This window comes from Lolium perenne, chromosome 4 (assembly GCF_019359855.2).
Source record: "Lolium perenne isolate Kyuss_39 chromosome 4, Kyuss_2.0, whole genome shotgun sequence".
Classification (NCBI taxonomy): domain Eukaryota; kingdom Viridiplantae; phylum Streptophyta; class Magnoliopsida; order Poales; family Poaceae; genus Lolium; species Lolium perenne.
This window is the reverse complement of record NC_067247.2, coordinates 199,553,011-199,578,408: the sequence shown is the minus strand read 5'-3', so window position 1 is coordinate 199,578,408 and position 25,398 is coordinate 199,553,011. Positions and strand designations below refer to the sequence as shown.

Genomic DNA, 25,398 nt, shown 5'->3' with positions numbered 1-25,398 from the left:
TCCCCATTGTGCTATCATTGTCGGATCTTGTGAGCTGCCTAACATGATCAAGATCATCTATCTGTAATTCTATATGTTGCGTTTGTTGGGATCCGATGAATAGAGAATACTTGTTATGTTGATTATCAAAGTTATATCTATGTGTTGTTTATGATCTTGCATGCTTTCCGTTACTAGTAGATGCTCTGGCCAAGTAGATGCTTGTAACTCCAAGAGGGAGTATTTATGCTCGATAGTGGGTTCATGCCTGCATTGACACCTGGGACAGTGATAGAAAGTTCTAAGGTTGTGTTGTGCTGTTGCCACTAGGGATAAAACATTGATGCTATGTCTAAGGATGTAGTTGTTGATTACATTACGCACCATACTTAATGCAATTGTCTGTCGCTTTGCAACTTAATACTGGAGGGGGTTCGGATGATAACCTGAAGGTGGACTTTTTAGGCATAGATGCAGTTGGACGGCGGTCTATGTACTTTGTCGTAATGCCCAATTAAATCTCACTATACTCATCATGATATGTATGTGCATGGTCATGCTCTCTTTATTTGTCAATTGCCCAACTGTAATTTTTTCACCCAACATGCTGTTTGTCTTATGGGAGAGACACCTCTAGTGAACTGTGGACCCCGGTCCAATTCTCTTTACTGAAATACAATCATCGCAATACTGTTCTACTGTTTTCTGCAAACAATCATCTTCCACACAATACGGTTAATCCTTTGTTACAGCAAGCCGGTGAGATTGACAACCTCACTGTTTCGTTGGGACAAAGTACTTTGGTTGTGTTGTGCAGGTTCCACGTTGGCGCCGGAATCCCTGGTGTTGCGCCGCACTACATCCCGCCGCCATCAACCTTCAACGTGCTTCTTGGCTCCTCCTGGTTCGATAAACCTTGGTTTCTTTCTGAGGGAAAACTTGCTGCTGTGCGCATCATACCTTCCTCTTGGGGTTCCCAACGAACGTGTGAGTTACACGCCATCAAGCTAGATTTCTGGCGCCGTTGCCGGGGAGATCAAGACACGCTGCAAGGGGAGTCTCCACTTCTCAATCTCTTTACTTTGTTTTTGTCTTGCTTAGTTTTATTTACTACTTTGTTTGCTGCACTAAATCAAAATACAAAAAAATTAGTTGCTAGTTTTACTTTATTTGTTATCTTGTTTGCTATATCAAAAACACAAAAAAATTAGTTTACTTGCATTTACTTTATCTAGTTTGCTTTATTTACTACTACTAAAATGAGTAATCCTGAAGTTGAAGTTCGTACGTTTAAGCAACGAGGGGGAGAATGTTTGAGAGATGCTTGGTATAGAATTAGTGATGCCCATAATAGATGCACTAAGAAACACTCCACCATTATTTTACTCAGGAATTTTTATGTTGGTATCTCTAGCTGGAATAGATATGTTCTTGATAGTCTCGCAAAAGGTGACTTCCTAAGTACTCCTGCATTAGAAGCTAGTTGCATTATTGAGAGTTTATTTGGAATACCCCCTGTTGATAAAGTTAAAACTGAAATCTCTCTTGAAGATGTTATGAAAAAATTGGAAACCATAGAGAAATTTTTTCCAAGTATTGAAGCTAAATTGGAAATGTTACTTGATAAAACTGATGAACTTGATAAATCCTTAGGAGGAATTGATGAAAGAATTAGTGTCCTAGGAACTTGTGTTGTCCATGATGATCAAATCAATAGGATTGATGAACTTGAAAAGGCTATGGGAACCTTGGGTTCAACATTTTCTTCTCTTAAATATAAGGAGAAAGCTTATGTGGGTAAGGAGCAAAAGTTTATGTATGTCTCTAAAGTGCCTAAACCAAAGAAGTATTATTATAGGCCTAAAATTGACAAAGCCCTTAGTACCACTGCGGATGGGGGAGCTCATAATAACGATGCACCATCTCTTGATAATACTTGATACACACTTTCTGCGCCTAGCTGAAAGGCGTTAAAGAAAAGCGCTTATGGGAGACAACCCATGTTTTTACCTACAGTACTTTGTTTTTATTTTGTGTCTTGGAAGTTGTTTACTACTGTAGCAACCTCTCCTTATCTTAGTTTTGTGTTTTGTTGTGCCAAGTAAAGCCGTTGATAGAAAAGTAAGTACTAGATTTGGATTACTGCGCAGTTCCAGATTTCTTTGCTGTCACGAATCTGGGTCCACCTCCCTGTAGGTAGCTCAGAAAATTAAGCCAATTTACGTGCATGATCCTCAGATATGTACGCAACTTTAATTAAATTTGAGCATTTTCATTTGAGCAAGTCTGGTGCCATTTTAAAATTTGTCAATACGAACTGTTCTGTTTTGACAGATTCTGCCTTTTATTTCGCATTGCCTCTTTTGCTATGTTGGATGAATTTCTTTGATCCACTAATGTCCAGTAGCATTATGCAATGTCCAGAAGTGTTAAAAATGATTGTGTCACCTCTGAATATGTTAGTTTTTATTGTGCACTAACCCTCTAATGAGTTGTTTCGAGTTTGGTGTGGAGGAAGTTTTCAAGGATCAAGAGAGGAGTATGATGCAACATGATCAAGGAGAGTGAAAGCTCTAAGCTTGGGGATGCCCCGGTGGTTCACCCCTGCATATATTAAGAAGACTCAAGCGTCTAAGCTTGGGGATGCCCAAGGCATCCCCTTCTTCATCGACAACATTATCAGGTTCCTCCCCTGAAACTATATTTTTATTCCATCACATCTTATGTGCTTTTTCTTGGAGCGTCGGTTTGTTTTTGTTTTTGTTTTGTTTGAATAAAATGGATCCTAGCATTCACTTTATGGGAGAGAGACACGCTCAGCTGTAGCATATGGACAAGTATGTCCTTGGTTTCTACTCATAGTATTCATGGCGAAGTTTCTCCTTCGTTAAATTGTTATATGGTTGGAATTGGAAAATGATACATGTAGTAATTGCTATTAATGTCTTGGGTAATGTGATACTTGGCAATTTTTGTGCTCATGATTAAGCTCTGGCATCATATGCTTTGCACCCATTAATGAAGAAATACATAGAGCATGCTAAAATTTGGTTTGCATATTTGGTTTCTCTAAGGTCTAGATAATTTCTAGTATTGAGTTTGAACAACAAGGAAGACGGTGTAGAGTCTTATAATGTTTTCAATATGTCTTTTACGTGAGTTTTGCTGCACCGGTTCATCCTTGTGTTTGTTTCAAATAAGCCTTGCTAGCCTAAACCTTGTATCGAGAGGGAATACTTCTCATGCATCCAAAATACTTGAGCGAACCACTATGCCATTCGTGTCCACCATACCTACCTACTACATGGTATTTTCCGCCATTCCAAAGTAAATTGCTTGAGTGCTACCTTTAAAATTCCATCATTCACCTTTGCAATATATAGCTCATGGGACAAATAGCTTAAAAACTATTGTGGTATTGAATATGTAATTATGCACTTTATCTCTTAATAAGTTGCTTGTTGTGCGATAACCATGTTCACTGGGGACGCCATCAACTACTCATTGTTGGATTTCATGTGAGTTGCTATGCATGTCCGTCTTGTCTGAAGTAAGAGCGATCTACCACCTTATGGTTAAGCATGCATATTGTTAGAGAAGAACATTGGGCCGCTAACTAAAGCCATGATCCATGGTGGAAGTTTCAGTTTTGGACATATATCCTCAATCTCAAATGAGAAAATTATTAATTGTTGTTACATGCTTATGCATAAAAGAGGAGTCCATTATCTGTTGTCTATGTTGTCCCGGTATGGATGTCTAAGTTGAAGAATAATCAATAGCGAGAAATCCAATGCGAGCTTTCTCCTTAGACCTTTGTACAAAGCGGCATAGAGGTACCCCTTTGTGACACTTGGTCAAAACATGTGCATTGTGATGATCCGGTAGTCCAAGCTAATTAGGACAAGGTGCGGGCACTATTAGTACACTATGCATGAGGCTTGCAACTTGTAAGATATAATTTACATGATACATATGCTTTATTACTACCGTTGACAAAATTGTTTCATGTTTTCAAAATCAAAGCTCTAGCACAAATATAGCAATCGATGCTTTTCCTCTATGGAGGACCATTCTTTTACTTTCAATGTTGAGTCAGTTCACCTATTTCTCTCCACCTCAAGAAGCAAACACTTGTGTGAACTGTGCATTGATTCCTACATACTTGCTTATTGCACTTATTATATTACTCTATGTTGACAATATCCATGAGATATACATGTTACAAGTTGAAAGCAACCGCTGAAACTTAATCTTCTTTTGTGTTGCTTCTATGCCTTTACTTTGAATTATTGCTTTATGAGTTAACTCTTATGCAAGACTTAATTGATGCTTGTCTTGAAGTGCTATTCATGAAAAGTCTTTGCTTTATGATTCACTTGTTTACTCATGTCATATACATTGTTTTGATCGCTGCATTCACTACATATGCTTTACAAATAGTATGATCAAGATTATGATGGCATGTCACTCCAGAAATTATCTGTGTTATCGTTTTACCTGCTCGGGACGAGCAGAACTAAGCTTGGGGATGCTGATACGTCTCCGACGTATCGATAATTTCTTATGTTCCATGCCACATTATTGATGTTATCTACATGTTTTATGCACACTTTATGTCATATTCGTGCATTTTCTGGAACTAACCTATTAACAAGATGCCGAAGTGCCAGTTTCTGTTTTCTGCTGTTTTTGGTTTCAGAAATCCTAGTAAGGAAATATTCTCGGAATTGGACGAAATCAACGCCCAGGGGCCTATTTTTCCACGAAGCTTCCAGAAGTCCGAAGACGAAACGAAGAGGGGCCACGAGGCAGCCAAAGCATAGGGCGGCGCGGCCCCTGCCCTGGCCGCGCGGCCCTATGGTCTGGGCCCCTCGCGCCGCCTCTTGACCTACCCTTCCGCCTACTTAAAGCCTCCGTGACGAAACCCCCAGTACCGAGAGCCACGATACGGAAAACCTTCCAGAGACGCCGCCAACGCCGATCCCATCTCGGGGGATCCAGGAGATCGCCTCCGGCACCCTGCCGGAGAGGGGAATCATCTCCCGGAGGACTCTACGCCGCCATGGTCGCCTCCGGTGTGATGTGTGAGTAGTCTACCCCTGGACTATGGGTCCATAGCAGTAGCTAGATGGTTGTCTTCTCCCCATTGTGCTATCATTGTCGGATCTTGTGAGCTGCCTAACATGATCAAGATCATCTATCTGTAATTCTATATGTTGCGTTTGTTGGGATCCGATGAATAGAGAGTACTTGTTATGTTGATTATCAAAGTTATATCTATGTGTTGTTTATGATCTTGCATGCTTTCCGTTACTAGTAGATGCTCTGGCCAAGTAGATGCTTGTAACTCCAAGAGGGAGTATTTATGCTCGATAGTGGGTTCATGCCTGCATTGACACCTGGGACAGTGACAGAAAGTTCTAAGGTTGTGTTGTGCTGTTGCCACTAGGGATAAAACATTGATGCTATGTCTAAGGATGTAGTTGTTGATTACATTACGCACCATACTTAATGCAATTGTCTGTTGCTTTGCAACTTAATACTGGAGGGGGTTCGGATGATAACCTGAAGGTGGACTTTTTAGGCATAGATGCAGTTGGATGGCGGTCTATGTACTTTGTCGTAATGCCCAATTAAATCTCACTATACTCATCATGATATGTATGTGCATGGTCATGCTCTCTTTATTTGTCAATTGCCCAACTGTAATTTGTTCACCCAACATGTTGTTTGTCTTATAGGAGAGACACCTCTAGTGAACTGTGGACCCCGGCCCAATTCTCTTTACTGAAATACAATCTACTGCAATACTGTTCTACTGTTTTCTGCAAACAATCATCTTCCACACAATACGGTTAATCCTTTGTTACAGCAAGCCGGTGAGATTGACAACCTCACTGTTTCGTTGGGACAAAGTACTTTGGTTGTGTTGTGCAGGTTCCACGTTGGCGCCGGAATCCCTGGTGTTGCGCCGCACTACATCCCGCCGCCATCAACCTTCAACGTGCTTCTTGGCTCCTCCTGGTTCGATAAACCTTGGTTTCTTTCTGAGGGAAAACTTGCTGCTGTGCGCATCATACCTTCCTCTTGGGGTTCCCAACGGACGTGTGAGTTACACGCCATCACTTGCCACCAAGTTTGTAAGGTTCTCCTTGTTACTTTGCATACCTACTCTAAGTATGCGAATTACGTTCATCGCCTTTTGACACCTCTAATTCTAGTAAAGATATGGGTTAACCTCATTAAAATTGCTCCACTTTTGATTATCTCCATTTATGCTCAATGTGAGTATGGATGTCTTTGTCACCCTTCATGGTATAATGGCAACTTTTGGGCTATTATACTTCTTAGTTCACACATAAACTTTAGGTTGGGAAAACCCTCAAGGTTTTACCTTGTTGTAAAAGTTTTTGATAAAACCTTGGGCATGATGTTTTCCCCAAGTGAGGATTTATGAAAGGAAAGGATTTGGTAAAAATGATGAGGATGTGAAAAAGGTTGGGTTTTATGAAAACTTTGGCGCCTAAGTACTCACCCATGACAATTAACTAGCGCAACCACAATATCCAAAGTGGGCACGGGCTTAGTCCGTAGTTTGTTGAATTTGACATGAGATACCTTACCACTCTCTAGGAGGGTCACGATGACCTCTGACACCGGGTTGCGCTCTGAAGGAGGCAATACACTGCATTAACTTGCAGCCGGATGATTACTGAGGGTCTTCTGTCATGGCGCCGGAGATACGCTCAAAAGGAGGTATGCTACCGGGGTGCCGGGAAGGGGTAAGCCCGCAGGGAAGGACTCATGACAAGGGAGACATGCGAAAGGCTATGACTGATTATCCGAGACTCGCATACTTTAGTATGACGAACCGGGGATGATCTCGGCGGATTTATCGGTTCTTGTGGGGAAAGTGCGCAAACTCTGCAGAGTAAAATCTATTCGAATAGCCGCGTCCACGGTCATGGACGGTTGGAATGGCTGTTGCTTAGCCTGATGAGCTTTGTTTTTACAAAATGGTTTGGCAAATGAAAGGAAAGAACTTGTTTTGAAGTACCGGAAGGGTACGGGAAAGGTTGTGACGACCATATGGAGATGGTCGGGAAGGACAAATAAATTGGGTTACCCCATCCTAGTGTTTTATGTTGTGGAACTCTTTTGAAGTATCTTCTTCAACAAAGATATAGAGATGCCATAGAAACCCTCTTAGTGTCCCCTTCAACTGTGATGTTGGGATGCTATATTCACAAGATGAACTACTTCTCTTCTTCATGCTTTTCACAAGAGAAATTAGCTCTTCCCTCTTGTCATCTTAGATTAGCACTTATCATCTTGCACTCTTGCAAAGTACCTTCTTGATGGTTTGCGAGTACAATTCCAAATGTACTCATGGCTTTGTCCCTGGCTATTTACTTGGCCAGACTTGGAGGAACACGGCGGATGAAGAAGGAGTTGGCGACGTCTATGCGAGCTAGGAACGTCTTCCTAGTCAGTTGCCTGTAGGGTTAAGGCAGATGACTTGGGCTCTGCGCTGCTGAAGTGATTCCGCTACTCTGATGATTAGATTAGGCCCTTCGAGGCTATAATGTAAAGGTTGGTCATATGACCTTATTGTAATTTTCTTATTCCGTTTTGTAAAGGATGATGTAATTTGATATCAGTTCGGTTATGTGTTCACGGCACACTGATCATGGGAACGTGAACTGTATACATAACAGGGTATTTCGGACAGCTAGTCCGGGGGTCCCCACAGAGCTGGTATCAGAGCATCCTGACTGTAGGAGACCTTAGTTAGCATGGACGTTAGTTAGGAGACAAGTAATTGGGAAAAACTATTTACGAAACAAATTATTTCTTTAGTAGGAAGCATAGCTTCTACTCCTCTTATTTCTTCAAAGCTTCTAAATTCTTATCTCTCCGCTTTATTAAAATGTTTGAAAATTCTTACTCTATTGTCTCATCCACTTCAAACTCACATGTTAGACGATGTCCCCAACTCAGACCGGAGACTCAAACTCAAAGATGGATCGATCCCTCGGGAAGACTCGTGTATCTCCAACGACAGCTATTGAAGATTGGATGCCGACTTAGCCGTGCACATAAAGGGATAAAGGATCATGTCTTTGGTTGTCACCAAAGTCTGTCAGAGAGCTGACCTTGATCCTCTTTGGACTCGCACTTTCGCAGTCGTCAAGGATCAAGTTCTCAATTTCTTGACTAGTTATTTTTAGGCCAGCCACGAGAAGATCTCTACTTCAGAAGCACCTCAACAGCTACCTCTTCGTAGACCTCATGTTTCCGGGATGTCGAGACTAGAAGTTCTACGTAGCTTTCTCCTCCGCCTCAACATCAACGACTCAACACCCGGCCCCTTCACCACCAACTGCTACAAGGATCCAAGTTGAAGCTGATGCTAATGTTATGAAGACGTCAACATATGCGACCAGCCCCAAACCTATAGGATGGATAGGACAAACTCAATCGCTTTGATTGAGCTACCCCGCGCATTAGGAATTTCTGGGTACTTAGAGTACCATGTCTGGTGTGATGATTGCTTGTGGTTCCCTAGTGTGCTGCCTTGAATGTTTGTATCTGTTTGCTGTGTGCATGTATGTCTTGCTATTTAGACGTTTCCGCCCTTTTTAATTGTTTGTAATTTGTGAAACAGAAATTAAAAATGGAAATCTGCCAGTGTACTGTTTTGCTAATAAAAAATAGTTTGGTAGCTCTGATTGATGTGATTCCAATTGCACTAGAACCAGTATGAAATTATCTTTCAGACGCCACTAACCTTGTATTTTTAGGATTTTTGTGCGATTTTTAATAAATAAAACTTGATCACTGTTTCTGGTTAGTATTTTGAGTCTCAAAAATTGAAAAATAAATATTTTTGAATGATTCCAATTGTGTTGATCTTGTTTTGTTACTGTGCATCTAGGAAAAATACCAGTAGCCTCTGTTAGTGGTATTGTGTCTCTGGTTATGGTTGTATGGGTGTCACATGCAATGATAGGATTAAAGTTTGCCTCGCCGATGTATTGCTAACTATTAGTTAAATTGGGTAGACTAACGAAAGACTCTAACTCTAAACCCGTTGGAAGTTGTTTTTCAACCGTCAAGAAAACTAACCCGACCCCTATCTACGCTGACTTCCTTCAAGATCAGCTGGAGCATCTCCACTACGCCAAGAAAGAAGAAGCCCTACCTTCAAGAGTGACTGCACCTCTACGAGAAGACATGCTAACTTGGTCTAACCTTGGAGTATACTCGCGCTAACCGCGAGGATATCTTTTTGAAACTACCCTCGAACACACTGTCTAACAAGTCGAGAGAACAATAGCGTCAAAGCCGAGCTACACCACATGGTTCATCAGGTCCTCATCAAATGAAGCTTCTGAAGATACTCCAAGACTCAAGACTTTAGGCGTAGTTTACCCGCTAACTTCTTAGTTGTTACTGAAATCAGCACTGACCCTCAAGCTGAAGATTGTCTTCGACGACCCCTGTTGCTGCTTCATATGGGTACCAACCAGGCGTTTCTTCAACTTTCTAACTCGCCGCGCGTCCCATATGGTTCAGTTAACAATGTGAGTGCCTCTTGAAGTGGTGGTCTGCACGTCGCCCCCGAAGATTCTTCAGCTGAACAAGGAAGACCGATGACTTCTTCTGAAGCCCCAGACAGAACTACAAGGCAGAAGCTCTGAGTTTTTCCGAGAACCCGATGAAAAATCTTAAGGGTGGAAGACTTCGTCTTCCACTAAAATCAAGCTAACTCTAAAAAGGTTTTCAGCCCTGCTCAAGCACCGTTGGGTGCACTAACCCTCCCACAGTCTTGAACCTCCGCCAGGATCGTGAAGAAGCTACAGATCCAACACCTGCATGGAGTAGTCAACCTCTTCATGAAGCTCGCCATCGGCCGAAATCCAACATGTCTCCCAGAAGATGAAGCAAACGACTTTCTCTACAACGGCACGTCTACAGAAGAATGGAGTCTGACTTTGGTTAAACTTTATAACCCCTCTAGTTCTACACTCAGTAATCTCGGGACGAGATTATTTTAAGGGTGGAAGATCTGTAACACCCCAACTTTTTCAACCTTGATTAGTTGTCCTTATTTCAAAAATCAGGGGGAACAAAAACTTTTTCTATAGACTAATTAAGGAGAATTGCCTTGATCTGTTTGCTATGATGAATTGCCTTGATCTGTTGGTAGATGAATTGTCTTGATTTGCTTGTTGAATTTTGTCTTGAGCTACCTCATAGAACGACACCCCTAGTGGTTAAACAAGCAACTCACCAAATAAAACACATGTGTGGCTTAGGAAGAATTGTTTTCCTTCTTACTACATCAAACCTCTCTCCTGATGACAACATGGGTGTGCCATCTTGATTTTCTCTTTGTGGTACAAGATAGCTCAATCATCCTTAATTCACAACTTTGTGATCTCAATGCATGGATCTCATCTGTGCATCTCCCTCTATAATTTCCACATCCTGCATGTCTCATTCTACCCTTGCATCACATATATTCAACTTGATCTTATACCCTATCCAATGATTCAACTCTAGATCACTTCCTTCACTTTTACCTCTTGTTTTTATTCAAGTTTAATCTTCACAAAACCAAGAGTGGGAATGATGGATACATTTTGTAGCCACCATCTACCCTTGAGAACACTCCTCCCTAAATTAGTTTCCCTCCTCAAAAATCCTACAGTTTTCCTTCTCTAGTTTTGATCACAAAACTACTTCTAGTTTTATTAAAACTTTCCAAGATTTCTCTTCAAAGAAAACAAGGAACTGAAATGGGTTTTGTTTTTCATCCCATTTCTACCAAGTATTGATTTATAAAACATTATTTCTATTTTGCTTTGTTTTAACAAAAAAGCTTGTTTATGGTACCTATACCATTTCTTGTTTCCCTCTTGATTATTTTACATTTGAGAAAAACTCTACCTAACTTGAGAAAGCAAGTAGAATATTTTGAACTCCTATGTTCCAACTAGTTTTCTCTCAACCTTTTCAAAATTCCATTTCCACTTGGGTTCTTTCCCAATTGTCTCTAGACAATTGAGGTGTGTCCCATACCTTTCAATTAAACTCTTTTTCAAATGGCAACTCTTGCACATCTTATGCACATCTCTGATCCACCACATTGTATCCCCTCCATCCTCCAATTTTTGATCAAATGGATGATCATTTGATATTTTCAAAATCACTCCCAATTTACCTCTTATTTGAAGAACAAGTTATATCTCATCATACCCATCTCAATCCTCTATTCTTTTCCATCATCACCCTGACCTCATGAATTGGTGATTTCTGCCACCATATTCATCCTTGTGAGTACATGGTTACTTCACTCACCATGTCTCTTAGTCTTGCTCTATAATTGTCTAAACCCCCATCACCATCCCATATACCTTGACCTGCTCACGCATTGTTGCATGTGGTCAATCCCAATCCTTCCAAAATTGAATTCTTATAAAAGCTACTAATCATCAAATATACCTTGGGAACTATCTTCATCATAAGTTGGTCTCAACCAAAGTGGTGGAGATTATTCTCATGGCACATGTCACCTTCATACTCCTTTTTTATCTATATGTATCTACTCCTATTTTTATCATCATCAAAGTCACTCTTTGACATTTTCTCCTCAATATCATGCACATATCTATTCACATGGATGTTGTGCCTCTCCCTCACATTGTTCACTTGTATTTGGCAAGAATGGAGCCGGCCAATTATGTTGGCATGGCAATTTCGGCCAGCCACTTTCCTCCTCACTTTCTTCTCTTGCAAGACTTGCCTCTCAACTACCCCAACAATTAAATGGGCAGCCACCCATCCTAGCCAATCAAAAAGGAGGCAGCCAACCCCCTCTCCCTCTATAAATGGCCCTTGGCCGGCCACCTCCACTCCTCTTGCTCTCATTTTTCTTCTCTCCACTCACTCCTCCACCTTATCTACTCCCTCACACTCTTCTCCTACTCCCCCCCCCACGAAAATGCAGCTCCACCTAGCTCCCATGGCCGGCCATGGCCATGGAAAGAACTCCAAGATGAAGCTCCCTCCTCCCTCAAGCTCCTCCTCACCATGAGAGCCTCCCTCTCCTTCTTCTCCCCAACCCTAGATGGTTTTCTCTCCTCTTCCCCTTCCTCCATTGCTAAGATTGGATCTTGATGCAGGTGCATGTTGGTCCAAGCATGGAGAAGCTTGAGCTATCCTCAGATCTGAAGTTCTTGAGCAAAGTTCGTCCAAATCCTTGCAGTAATTTCTGCTATCTTGCTGTTTCAGATTCTGGTACGAACTTGTAAAATCCACCAAATCTCGTGCGCAGATCCAAATCGAGTGATTCAAAGTTCCGCAGATAGATACGGAAAAGATCTACAACTTGGAGTTGGTCTCATCCTCAAATTCGTTACGTATTGTCCGTGGTAAATAAAGTTCTGTAAACATGCAGATTCACTGTTTGTTAGATTTGTTCCGTTTTACGAAACCTTTTTGAGCAAACTCAACTGTAGGTGAAAGCCCTCTTCAATACCTTCATTTTGGCGGTGGTTTCACTTCGATTGACCTCCTGAAACTGAAATGGTTCACAGGTCAAGATCTGGTCAGATCTAACTTTGTCGAATTAAACCAGGATCTTGGGAACGAATTTTTGAATAAAACAAATTGGGTAAGAACCAGCTTTTCAATACCTTTCCGATGCAGCTGACCTCATATTTTTGTGATTGATGTACGATTTGTGGTGAATTAAACTTGTTCTGTGTGTTCTGCAGACATGGCTGTTAGCTTTTAAATCACCAAAAATCCATATTTGAACCAAATTGAGTGATTCCAGTTCTGTAGGACTACTGAATGTTTTCTTAATCTTCTCAAACAAGTTTCAAACATTTATCTGTTCTGTAACTCCAGAGGTAAAGCAAATGGTATAGACATGCAGTAATCTTGTCAATCTATTTGTGAGAGTTTCAGAAATAATTTGAACCCAAATCCAATTGTGTGTGCATCTATGTTTAAATATCTTTCAAATTCCAGTGGTCTCATATTTTTAGGATGTTTCTACGATTTATGGCTTACAGATCTTGTTTTCTGTACAGTCAGATTCAAAGAAATTCCTAAAATTGTAGGTTTAATATTTTTGGGTGATTCCAACTGGGTTAGTCTTGTATTAGTACTGGCCATCTAGGAAAAATATTATTAGTCTCTGTTCATGCATATTCGTTACTGTTAGTAAGGTATATGTGTGACATGCATTGTTGGACCAAAACTTGTTGGTTTATTTAAAACCCTTGACCAACTCTTTTTATTAGAAATGGACAACCTTTGTTTTATGTTTGCAAAACAAAACCTCTGCAACTTAACATTAGCCCTATTGTTTTGCTTAAGTTTTCAAATGATGTGGAATATGGTTTGCTTCCTATTTTGGATGTTGTGTTGTGTGAGACAACTAAGTTAGGAAAACTGTTTTCTACTTTTCCCAAAATGTTTGAAAATGTACTGTGAATGTGTTTGATGCCAAACTAATGCTCTTGTCCTCTTTATGATGTTATCTACCAGGGGATGTTTGGTTTATACCATGGTGATAACCGAGAGAGGCAATTGCTAAGTTGTGATGCACTCATACCTCTACTAGGTAAATAAATGGGGTTTTCTAAATTAAAACTCTTGAAGTTGTTTTGTGGTATCTATAAGTCCTTAGTATGTTATACCTTGGCTGCATGGTTAGTTGTTGATTGTTGAATGTTGTCTTGTTGATGCAATGTGATTGACTGTGTTCCTTTTATATTTTCCGGCGCTAGATGCGAACAATTCCGGAGAAGAAGAAGAAGTGGAATTGGACAAGGATTTTATTTATATTGTTGGGATTCTTATATTGATAGAGTTGAAGAATTACAGGGACAAATAAGCTAAGGCAAGCCATTTACTTTGATCCATCGTTCTCTATGTTCTTGATTGAGATCTTGCCATCCTTTGGTCTCTTGGCTCCTTGAGTTCCTTGGGTTTTCGATTACTTTGTTTCTTTACATACTTGCCACCAAGTATGTAAGGTTCTCCTTGTTACTTTGCATACCTACTCTAAGTATGCGAATTACGTTCATCGCCTTTTGACACCTCTAATTCTAGTAAAGATATGGGTTAACCTCATTAAAATTGCTCCACTTTTGATTATCTCCATTTATGCTCAATGTGAGTATGGATGTCTTTGTCACCCTTCATGGTATAATGGCAACTTTTGGGCTATTATACTTCTTAGTTCACACATAAACTTTAGGTTGGGAAAACCCTCAAGGTTTTACCTTGTTGTAAAAGTTTTTGATAAAACCTTGGGCATGATGTTTTCCCCAAGTGAGGATTTATGAAAGGAAAGGATTTGGTAAAAATGATGAGGATGTGAAAAAGGTTGGGTTTTATGAAAACTTTGGCGCCTAAGTACTCACCCATGACAATTAACTAGCGCAACCACAATATCCAAAGTGGGCACGGGCTTAGTCCGTAGTTTGTTGAATTTGACATGAGATACCTTCGCCACTCTCTAGGAGGGTCACGATGACCTCTGACACCGGGTTGCGCTCTGAAGGAGGCAATACACTGCATTAACTTGCAGCCGGACGATTACTGAGGGTCTTCTGTCATGGTGCCGGAGATACGCTCAAAAGGAGGTATGCTGCCGGGGTGCCGGGAAGGGGTAAGCCCGCAGGGAAGGACTCATGACAAGGGAGACAGGCGAAAGGCTATGACTGATTATCCGAGACTCGCATACTTTAGTATGACGAACCGGGGATGATCTCGCCGGATTTATCGGTTCTTGTGGGGAAAGTGCGCAAACTCTGCAGAGTAAAATCTATTCGAATAGCCGCGTCCGCGGTCATGGACGGTTGGAATGGATGTTGCTTAGCCTGATGAGCTTTGTTTTTACAAAATGGTTTGGCAAATGAAAGGAAAGAACTTGTTTTGAAGTACTGGAAGGGTACGGGAAAGGTTGTGACGACCATATGGAGATGGTCGGGAAGGACAAATAAATTAGGTTACCCCATCCTAGTGTTTTATGTTGTGGAACTCTTTTGAAGTATCTTCTTCAACAAAGATATAGAGATGCCATAGAACCCTCTTAGTGTCCCCTTCAACTGTGATGTTGGGATGCTATATTCACAAGATGAACTACTTCTCTTCTTCATGCTTTTCACAAGAGAAATTAGCTCTTCCCTCTTGTCATCTTAGATTAGCACTTATCATCTTGCACTCTTGCAAAGTACCTTCTTGATGGTTTGCGAGTACAATTCCAAATGTACTCATGGCTTTGTCCCTGGCTATTTACTTGGCCAGACTTGGAGGAACACGGTGGATGAAGAAGGAGTTGGCGATGTCTATGCGAGCTAGGAACGTCTTCCCAGTCAGTTGCATGTAGGGTTAAGGCAGATGACTTGGGCTCTGCGCTACTGAAGTGATTCCGCTACTCTGATGATTAGATTAGGCCCTTCGAGGCTATAATGTAAAGGTTGGTCATATGACCTTATTGTAATTTTCTTATTCCGTTTTGTAAAGGATGATGTAATTTGATATCAGTTCGGTTATGTGTTCACGGCACACTGATCATGGGAACGTGAACTGTATACATAACAGGGTATTTGGGACAGCTAGTCCGGGGTCCCCACAATGAAGGTGAGACTGTGGGAGTTATCAGCCTTCCCAGAGATAGTTGGGGTAGTGTCCGACAAGCGGCTATGTGGTTTAAGCCTGCTTTAAACATTGCCCGTTCGGTGTTACCTTTAAAAAAACACTGACACACTTTTTTATTATGCTTGAAGTGTTGAGAAGTAGTACACTGTTTTTAGTATGTACTAGTTTGAATCAGTTTATTTAAACACTGCCCTGCTTTTGTATTTCGTGTTGCCTTCATATTATAACCCATGCATGGCTGTTTTAGGATTGACTTTATTTCAGCACTATAATTACAATGTGTGTACGTTTCAAAGACGGCATGAGATCGAAAGAAAAAGGCAAGTGACCAAATATCAGGAGCGAAAAATAATGCAAGAAAAGAAACTTTCATTGTACATAGAGGATGTCATATGGGTCCCATGTTGTAGCAGCGGTCTGAACGTTTCAAAGACGGCATGAGAATGAAAGAAAAATGCAAGTGACCAAATATCAGGAGCCAAAAATAATCCAAGAAAAGAAAATTTATTGTACATAGTTAATGACATGCGGGTCCCATGAGCCAGCAGCTTACTCAACGTTTGAGAGGCGGCATGAGATTGAAAGAAAAAGGCAAGTCACCAAATATCAGGAGCCAAAAATAACCCAAAAAAAGAAAATTTTATTGTACATAGAATATGACATGCGGGTCCCATTAGGTAGCAGCATCCTCACCGTTTCCAAGGCGGCATGGGATCAAAAGAAAAAGGAAATAGCCAAAAAGCAGAGGGTGAAAAAATCGAAGAGAAGAAACTTTTATTGTTCATAGTGGATAACATGTGGGACCCATGAGGCAGCAGCATCCTCAACGTTTCCAAGGCAGCAGGGGATCGAAACAAAAAAGGAAATAGCCAAAAATCAGAGGGTGAAAATAATCCAAGAAAAGAAACTTTTATTTTACATTGAGGATGACATGTGGTCCTATTTTGCAGCAGCGGTCTCAACGTTTCAAATGCGGCTTGAGATCAAAAGAAAAAGAAAGTAGCCACGAAAAGAAAGTTGATTGTACATTGAGGATGACATGCGGGTCCCATTTTGCAGCAGCTTACTCGATGTTTCCAAGGCGGCAGGGGATCAAAAGAAAAAGGAAATAGCCAAAAATCAGAGGGTGAAAAAAAACCAAGAAAATAAACTTTTATAGCACATAGAGGATGACATGCGGGTCCCATGAGCCAGCAGGTTCCTCAACGTTTCAAACGTGGCATGAGATCGAAAGAAAAAGACAAGTGACCAAATATCAGGGGCCAAAAATAATAATCCAAGAAATTTTTTTATTGTACATAGAGGATGACATGCGGGTCCTATTTTGCAGCAGCGTTCTCAACATTTCCAAAAAAAAAGGAAGTAGCCAGAAATCAGGGGCTAAAAAAATCCAAGAAAAGAAAGATTTCAATTGGGCTGCATCTGGCCGTCTGGGCTTTCGAACTATCCTGCTGGACGCTTTTGGACTCGTACAATTTGAGCCCACTCCAAAACAGGAAAGTCCTATGCTTCGCGAAAACAAAAAACAAGGAGATTCAACATATAAGTTTGTTTATTTAAAAGTATAGATTTTTTTTCCGTTTGCAATAGCTCAGAGCGAAATACACTGTTTATTGTCTGCAAAATAATCAAGATATCACATGTTTCTTGTACGGGTAGGCTGACTTCGGGTACCCATGAGCCAGCAGCGTCGTCAACGTTTTAAAGACGGCAGAGGATCGAAAAAAAACAAAAAATCAGTTGGTAAAAAAATCCAAAAAAAAGAAACATTTATCGTTCTGAGAGGATGACATGCGGGACCCATGAGGCAGCAGCATCCTCAACGTTTCGGAGGCGACACAGGATTTTAAAAAAGGCGAAATAGCCAGAAATTATAGGTCAAAATAACTCCAAGAAAGGAAAGGTTTATTGTTCATAGAGGCTGACATGTGGGACCCATGGGCCAGCAGAATCCTCAACGTTTCAAAGGCGGCAGGGGATCAAAAGAAAAAGGAAGTAGCCAAAAAATAGGGGTAAAAAATAACTCCAAGAAAGGAAACTTTTATTGTTCGTAGATGATGACATGCGGGACCCATGAGCCAGCAGCTTACTCAACGTTTCAAAGGCGGCATGCGATCGAAAGAAAAAGGCAAGTGACAAAATATCAGGAGCCAAAGATAATCCAAGAAAAGAAAGTTTATTGTGCATAGAGGATGACATGCGGGTCCCATTTAGCAGCAGCGGTCTCAACGTTTCAAATGCGGCTTGAGATCAAAAGAAAAAGAAAGTTGATTGGACATAGAGGATGACATGCGGGTCCCATGAGTCAGCAGCTTACTCAACGTTTCCAAGGCGGTAGGGGATCAAAAGAAAAAGGCAAGTGACCAAAAATGAGGGTGAAAAATAATCCAAGAAAAGAAACTTTTATTGTACATGGAGAATTACATGCGGGTCCCATTTTGCAGCAGCGGTCCCAACGTTTTCAAATGCGGCTTGAGATCAAAAGAAAAAGAAAGTAGCCAAAAATTAGGGGGTAAAAAAAACTCCAAGAAAAGAAAGTTGATGGACATAGAGGATGGCATGCGGGTCCCATGAGCCAGCAGATTAGTCAACGTTTCCAAGGCGGCAGGGGATCAAAAGAAAAAAGAAATAGCCAAAAATCAGAGGGTGAAAAAAATCCAAGAAAAGAAACTTTTATAGTACATAGAGGATGACATGCGGGTTCCTCAACGTTTTCAAAGGCGGCATGAGATCGAAAGAAAAAGGCAAGTGACCAAAAATCAGAGGGTGAAACATAATCCAAAAAAAGAAACTTTTATTGTACATAGAGGATGACATGCGGGTCCCATTTTGCAGCAGCTGTCCCAACGTTTCAAATGCGGCTTGAGATCAAAAGAAAAAGAAAGTAGCCCGAAATTAGGGGGTAAAAAAACTCCAAGAAAGGAAAGCTTTATCGTTCATACAGGCTGACATGTGGGACCTATGAGGCAGCAGAGTCCTCAACTTTGAAAGGCGGCAGGGGATCAAAAGAAAAAGGAAATAGCCAAAAATCAGAGGGTAAAAAAAAACCAAGAAAATGAACTTTTGTAGTACATAGAGGATGACATGCGGGTCCCATGAGCCTGCAGGTTCCTCAACGTTTCGAACGTGGCATGAGATCGAAAGAAATAGGCAAGTGACCAAATATCAGGATCCAAAAATAATTCAAGAAAAGAAACTTGATTGTACATAGAGTATGACATGCGGGTCCTATTTAGCAGCAGCGGTATCACCGTTTGAGAGGCTGCACGGGATCGAAAGAAAAAGGCAAGTGACCAAATATCAGGAGCCAAAAATAATCCAAGAAAAGAAATTTTATTGTACATAGAAGATGACATGCGGGTCCCATTTTGCAGCAGCGGTCTCAACGTTTCCAAGGCGGCACAGGACCAAAAGAAAAATGAAGTAGCCAGAAATCAGGGGGTGAAAAAAACCAAGAAAAGAAAGATTTCAATTGGGCTCCATCTGGACATCTGGGCCTTCGAACTATCCTGCTGGGCGTTTTGACTCGTACAATTTCAGCCCACTCCAAAGCAGGAAAATTCGGATTTTTCTTAAAAAACAGGAAAGTCCTATGCTTCGCAAAAACAAAAAACAAGGAGATTCAACATATAAGTTTGTTTATGTAAAAATAAAGATTTAATTTATCCGTTTGAAATAGCTCAGAGCGCAATACACTGTTTATTGTCTGCAAAATAATCATGATATCACATGTTTCTTGTACGGGGAGGCTGACATCGTGGACCCATGAGCCAGCAGCGTCGTCAATGTTTTAAAGGCGGCAGGGGATGGAAAGAAAAAATAAACCAAAAATCTGTTGGTAAAAAATCCAAGAAAAGAAACATTTTCGTTTTGAGAGGATGACATGCAGGACCCATGAGGCAGCAGCATCCTCAGCGTTTATTGTTCATAGAGGCTGACATGTGGGACCCGTGAGCCAGCAGCGCCCTCAAAGTTTTAAAGGCGGCAGGATATCGAAAGAAAAAATAAGTCAAAAATCGTTTGGTAAACAAAATCCAAGAAAAGAAACATTTACCGTTCTGAGAGGATGACATGCGGGACCCATGAGGCAGCAGCATCCTCAACGATTCCAAGGCGGCAGGGGATCAAAAGAAAAAAAAGAAATATCCAGAAATTAATTAGGGGTTCAAAATAAATCCATCAAAGGAAACTTTTAATGTTCATAGAGGATGACATGTGGGACCGACCTGCCAACAGCGTCCTCATCGTTTCAAAGGGGGCAGGAGATCAAAAGAAAAAGGAAAAAAGCCAGAAATTAGGGGTCAAAAATAACTCCAAGAAAGAAAACTTTTATTGTTCTTAGAGGATGACATGCGGGACCCATGAGCCAGCAGCTTACTCAACGTTTCAAAGGCGGCATGAGATCGAAAGAAAAAGGCAAGTGACAAAATATCAGGAGCCAAAGATAATCCAAGAAAAGAAATTTTATTGTACGTAGAGGATGACATGCGGGTCCCATTTAGCAGCAGCGGTCTCAACGTTTCAAATACGGCTTGAGATCAAAAGAAAAAGAAAGTTGATTGTACATAGAGGATGACATGCGGGTCCCATGAGTCAGCAGCTTACCCAACGTTTCCAAGGCGGCAGGGGATCAAAAGAAAAAGGAAATAGCCAAAAATAAGAGGGTGAAAAAAATAAAGAAAATAAACTTTTATAGCACATAGAGGATGACATGCGGGTCCCATGAGCCAGCAGGTTGCTCAACGTTTCAAACGTGGCATGAGATCGAAAGAAAAAGGCAAGTGACCAAATATCAGGATCCAAAAATAATTCAAGAAAAGAAACTTGATTGTACATAGAGGATGACATGCGGGTCCCATGAGTCAGCAGCTTACTCAACGTTTCCAAGGCGGCAGGGGATCAAAAGAAAAAGGAAATAGCCAAAAATCAAAGGGTGAAAAAAAATCCAAGAAAATAAACTTTTTATAGCACATAGAGGATGACATGCGGGTCCCATGAGCCAGCAGGTTCCGCAACGTTTCAAACGTGGCATGAGATCGAAAGAAAAAGGCAAGTGACAAAATATCAGGAGCCAAAGATAATTCAAGAAAAGAAACTTGATTGTACATAGAGGATGAGATGCGGGTCCCATTTAGCAGCAGCGGTCTCAACGCTTCAAATGCGGCTTGAGATCAAAAGAAAAAGAAAGTTGATTGTACATAGAGGATGACATGCGGGTCCCATGAGTCAGCAGCTTACCCAACGTTTCCAAGGCGGCAGGGGATCAAAAGAAAAAGGAAATAGCCAGAAATCAGAGGGTGAAAAAAAATTAAAGAAAATAAACTTTTATAGCACATAGAGGATGACATGCGGGTCCCATGAGCCAGCAGGTTCCTCAACGTTTCAAACGTGGCATGAGATCGAAAGAAAAAGGCAAGTGACCAAATATGAGGAGCCAAAAATAATTCAAGAAAAGAAAGTTTTATAGTACATAGAGGATGACATGCGGGTCCCATTTAGCAAAGAATGTATCACCGTTTGAGAGGCGGCAGGGGATCAAAAGAAAAAAGAAATTGCCAAAAATCAGAGGGTGAAAAAAAACCAAGAAAATGAACTTTTATAGTACATAGAGGATGACATGCGGGTCCCATGAGCCTGCAGGTTCCTCAACGTTTCAAACGTGGCATGAGATCGAAAGAAAAAGGCAAGTGAAAAAATATCAGGAGCCAAAAATAATTCAAGAAAAGAAAGTTTTATAGTACATAGAGGATGACATGCGGGTCCCATTTAGCAGCAGCGGTATCACCGTTTGAGAGGCGGCAGGGGATCGAAAGAAAAAAGGCAAGTGAAAAAATATGAGGAGCCAAAAATAATTCAAGAAAAGAAAGTTTTATAGTACATAGAGGATGACATGCGGGTCCCATTTAGCAGCAGCGGTATCACCGTTTGAGAGGCGGCAGGGGATCGAAAGAAAAAGGTAAGTGACCAAATATGAGGAGCCAAAAATAATTCAAGAAAAGAAAGTTTTATAGTACATAGAGGATGACATGCGGGTCCCATTTAGCAGCAGCGGTATCACCGTTTGAGAGGCGGCAGGGGATCGAAAGAAAAAGGTAAGTGACCAAATATGAGGTGCCAAAAATAATTCAAGAAAAGAAAGTTTTATAGTACATAGAGGATGACATGCGGGTCCCAGTTAGCAGCAGCGGTATCACCGTTTGAGAGGTGGCAGGGGATCGAAAGAAAAAGGCAAGTGACCAAATTTGAGGTGCCAAAAAAAACTCCAAGAAAAGAAAGTTGATTGCACATAGAGGATGACATGCGGGTCCCATTTAGCAGCAGCGGTCTCAACGTTTCCAAGGCGGCAAGGGATCAAAAGAAAAAGGAAGTAGCCAGAAATCAGGGGGTCAAAAAAATCCAAGAATAGAAAGAATTTTGGTTCATAGAGGATGACATGCGGGACCCATGATCCTGCATCGTAAACGGCTCGATCGGAGAACGTTGAACGAGATGGCGCGATCGAGAAAAAAAACAATGCCAGAGAGGCTGCCATCTGGGCCCTACATCCCTCGGCGGTGCGGATTTGCGTTGACTCGGCCGGCGAACCCGAGATTTCGAGATGCACCACGTCCCGGGCTACCATACGCGACGTTTTGGCCGTTTTCGTCGGGCTACGTGGCCTCAAAAACGAGAAAAAAAACGTTTTGACATGCACAACGGACAGACCCAAAATCGTCGGCCATGGTACACCAGCAACCACGGCGCGACTTCAACTTCGTCAGCCATGGCAACTTTTCTTGTAGTGAGAAGGAACATGTGGTACAGACACCAAACATGTTAGCAGATGACAGCACTTGCAGTGAAGAATCAGAATCCAAACTAGAAGAAGATAGGAGGAAGGAGTTCTTGAAGTATGTTGGCACCGAGATACACAAACAACCTCAATTTCCTTTGTTCGAAGAACCCGAGTTCATTGATATCGGCACACCTATTCTAGATAGGTTTCAGTTAATGAAGAACATACCACAAATGGAACCTTCAATGGATGGGCTGGAAACTGTGCATGATGCTATTCTCAGGCCTGAGTGCCAACAAATTCTTGCTCAAATGGAGCCTAAAATCATACCAAAGAAAAGGAAAGATGTAAGGTTTGTTGACAAAAAAGACAAGAGAACCAAAGTTGAGGAAACCAATGTAACATCACCAGGCAGGTACCGAACTAGGTCTGCTGTGCGTCAAGAGCTCAAAAACAGTCCTATGAAGGATGGAATAGGCACAACACCAAAGAAAAAAGCAACTGAATCGGGAGGCAGCCCAAGCAGTAGCAATTCGCGCAGGCAGACTAGGTCACAAGTTGCTGCAGCTATCAAATCAGAGGAGGAAAATTCAGTACCAAGGACACTGACGACAGATGTGCCCCAATCCGCTGCACATGATCCTATGAATAGAAAGCTTGACTTCGAAAGATCTGAATCGGAAAAAAGGGAAGAAGCAATCAGACGGGCTGCAGATCCTCCACTATTTGATCTCGACACTCCTCCAGATGTCAATGACCTAAGCGAAGGAACTGAAAACAAACAGAACAAGATTGATGGAACTGAAGCCAGGAAGGAAGATGTAGCTCAAGATCGCATGAATCCAAAGTCGAAACAACCAGCATCTAGCATTACACCAGTGCCTCATGAGTATGAAAAGAGGATTTCCAAGCCAGGACAGTATGCGAAATCGCCTTTTGTCAACTCACAAGCTAGTAGAACATTTTATGTCAACAAGTCTGTTGACGAGGTGTATAGCATGGTCTGCCAGCATGGATGGAAACATGCACCAAGGGACCCTTTCAACAAGGAAATAGTTATAGACCTGGATGACATATATGTTAGTCTCGGTGACCTTGCTGAATCTGTTAGGCCAAGGAACAAGTTGTACAACACTGTTGCAGAAATTGGAATCAACATCATCAAAAGGGAAAATCAAAACCCCAAAAAGGTCATTATGCCTCTGCGTATAGCTGTAAGTTATGTCCAATTTGTTCTCTTTTCTGTTTTTTTGGATAATCAGATAGAACTTGAAATTAGTGGAACACATGTGCACCTAATTGTTCTTTCTCTTTTTGTCAAGTCAATAGTAATTGGTTTTACTTTTTATCTGTTCAAACAGTCATACCTAATTGAGGGACGTGATAATCTCAAGGAAGTAACCCGATGTTTCGAAAACAGTCCATCAAACAGATTGGATCACAAAGACATTGTAAGTGCTAACCTAATTTTTTTATTACTAATCATTTTCCTGATCAAACCTTTTTATTACTAGAATTTTTTTCTATCTTTTCTGATTCCTCATCACAATTCCACATCTATATTTTGTTACATTACAGGTTTGTTTCCCTACACTTCAAGCTTTTCCTGGAACACCAAAGGATGCATCAGGCCATTACTGGCTTGTTAACATGAACATCAAAGCTCAGAGGTTCGAGATATATGATTCACTAGGAAACAATTCCGGGCCAGTAAACATGCACGCTTGCCACTTGCTAATTGCTGGCATAAAGACTAACTGGACCAGACAGTACTCCAACTCAAAGATAAAGATCATGGACTGGTCTATAGAGATAATTGATAGCCCGCGCCAAAACAATGGGTAAGCTTCATAATTCTTTTAAATTCAAGTGTATAACGCATTTTTTATATTTTTTTTGGAACAATGTAACTTCATTTTACTGTAGGTTTTTCATTTCTGCTGTTTCTAACAGTCTGACTGAACACACTATCTGTGTTTCATCTTCCAGGTATGACTGTGGTTTTTTCACACTGAAGAATCTTGAAGCATGCCCAAGCAGGACCCCAGCAACGTACTCGCAGAAAGACATTCCAAACATAAGGAAGTTGTACACAGACAAATGGTTACGTTTCACGAAGAAAGCAAATTGGCAGTTATTTGTCTAGCAAATGTGTCAAGTGGTAATTCATATCTCGAACCATGCTCTTTTTTTCTTCAGTTTTTTAATGTTACATATGTTTCAATACTGACTTTACATAGTTACTTTATTATTACTCTATCGAAAAGAATTCAGCAAATGCAATAAATTATAAGTTGACAATCATAAGATACGTTTTTTCGCATCAGAAAACATACTGTCTCAAAAATCATTTAAATATTCGCAAAAAGGTCTCGTACAAATTTGTTCGACAAGGTAACATGAGCCACATAATTTTTAAATCAAACACAATGTCCTTCACTTCTTATATATTTTCCTTCTTTTTTTTCAAATCAATGAAAAAGGCCCAACAAACTGTACTTCTCTGGGTTTGCTAGTCGCACCTCGCACATACGAGCATCGTGACCTGGTTGCTTGCACACACCACAAAGACCTTGTTTTGGTTTCTGTAACTGTAGACCACCTTTCTTTCTTTTTGAACCTGGGCGCCCTTTTGTCGCTGACATTGGTGGGTTCCTAGCTTTCCGATTCTCCACAGTAGCAGCATCTTCTTCCATAGGTACACTTTCTTGTGAATCATTAGCAGTGTTGGTGTTTACTGCATGCTTGGCGCTCTTCCTTTTTTTGAGTGCATCAGCATTAGCCTTTTTCAAATCTGCCATCTCTTTCTCCATTGCTCTCATGTGCCGTTCAGCTATTTCATTAGTTTTTTCTGAGGCCGCTAAACCAACAGCAAGCTTAGCAAAATCACTGCAGAGGTTACCATATCTAAGCAATCTCATATCTTTTCTAGATAGCTTCTGGCCAACAGGCTT

General features: G+C 41.0%; 1 long non-coding RNA gene across 1 annotated transcript; it reads left to right on the top strand.

Annotated features, from left to right (window-relative positions):
- Positions 1–11,058: 11,058 nt before the first annotated feature.
- On the top strand, positions 11,059–14,502 carry LOC139829869 (uncharacterized). The gene is made up of 5 exons (XR_007847596.2): positions 11,059–12,236; positions 12,326–12,422; positions 12,510–12,664; positions 13,549–13,624; positions 13,791–14,502. It is a non-coding gene; the product is annotated as an uncharacterized lncRNA (long non-coding RNA).
- The last annotated feature ends 10,896 nt before the right edge of the window (positions 14,503–25,398 follow it).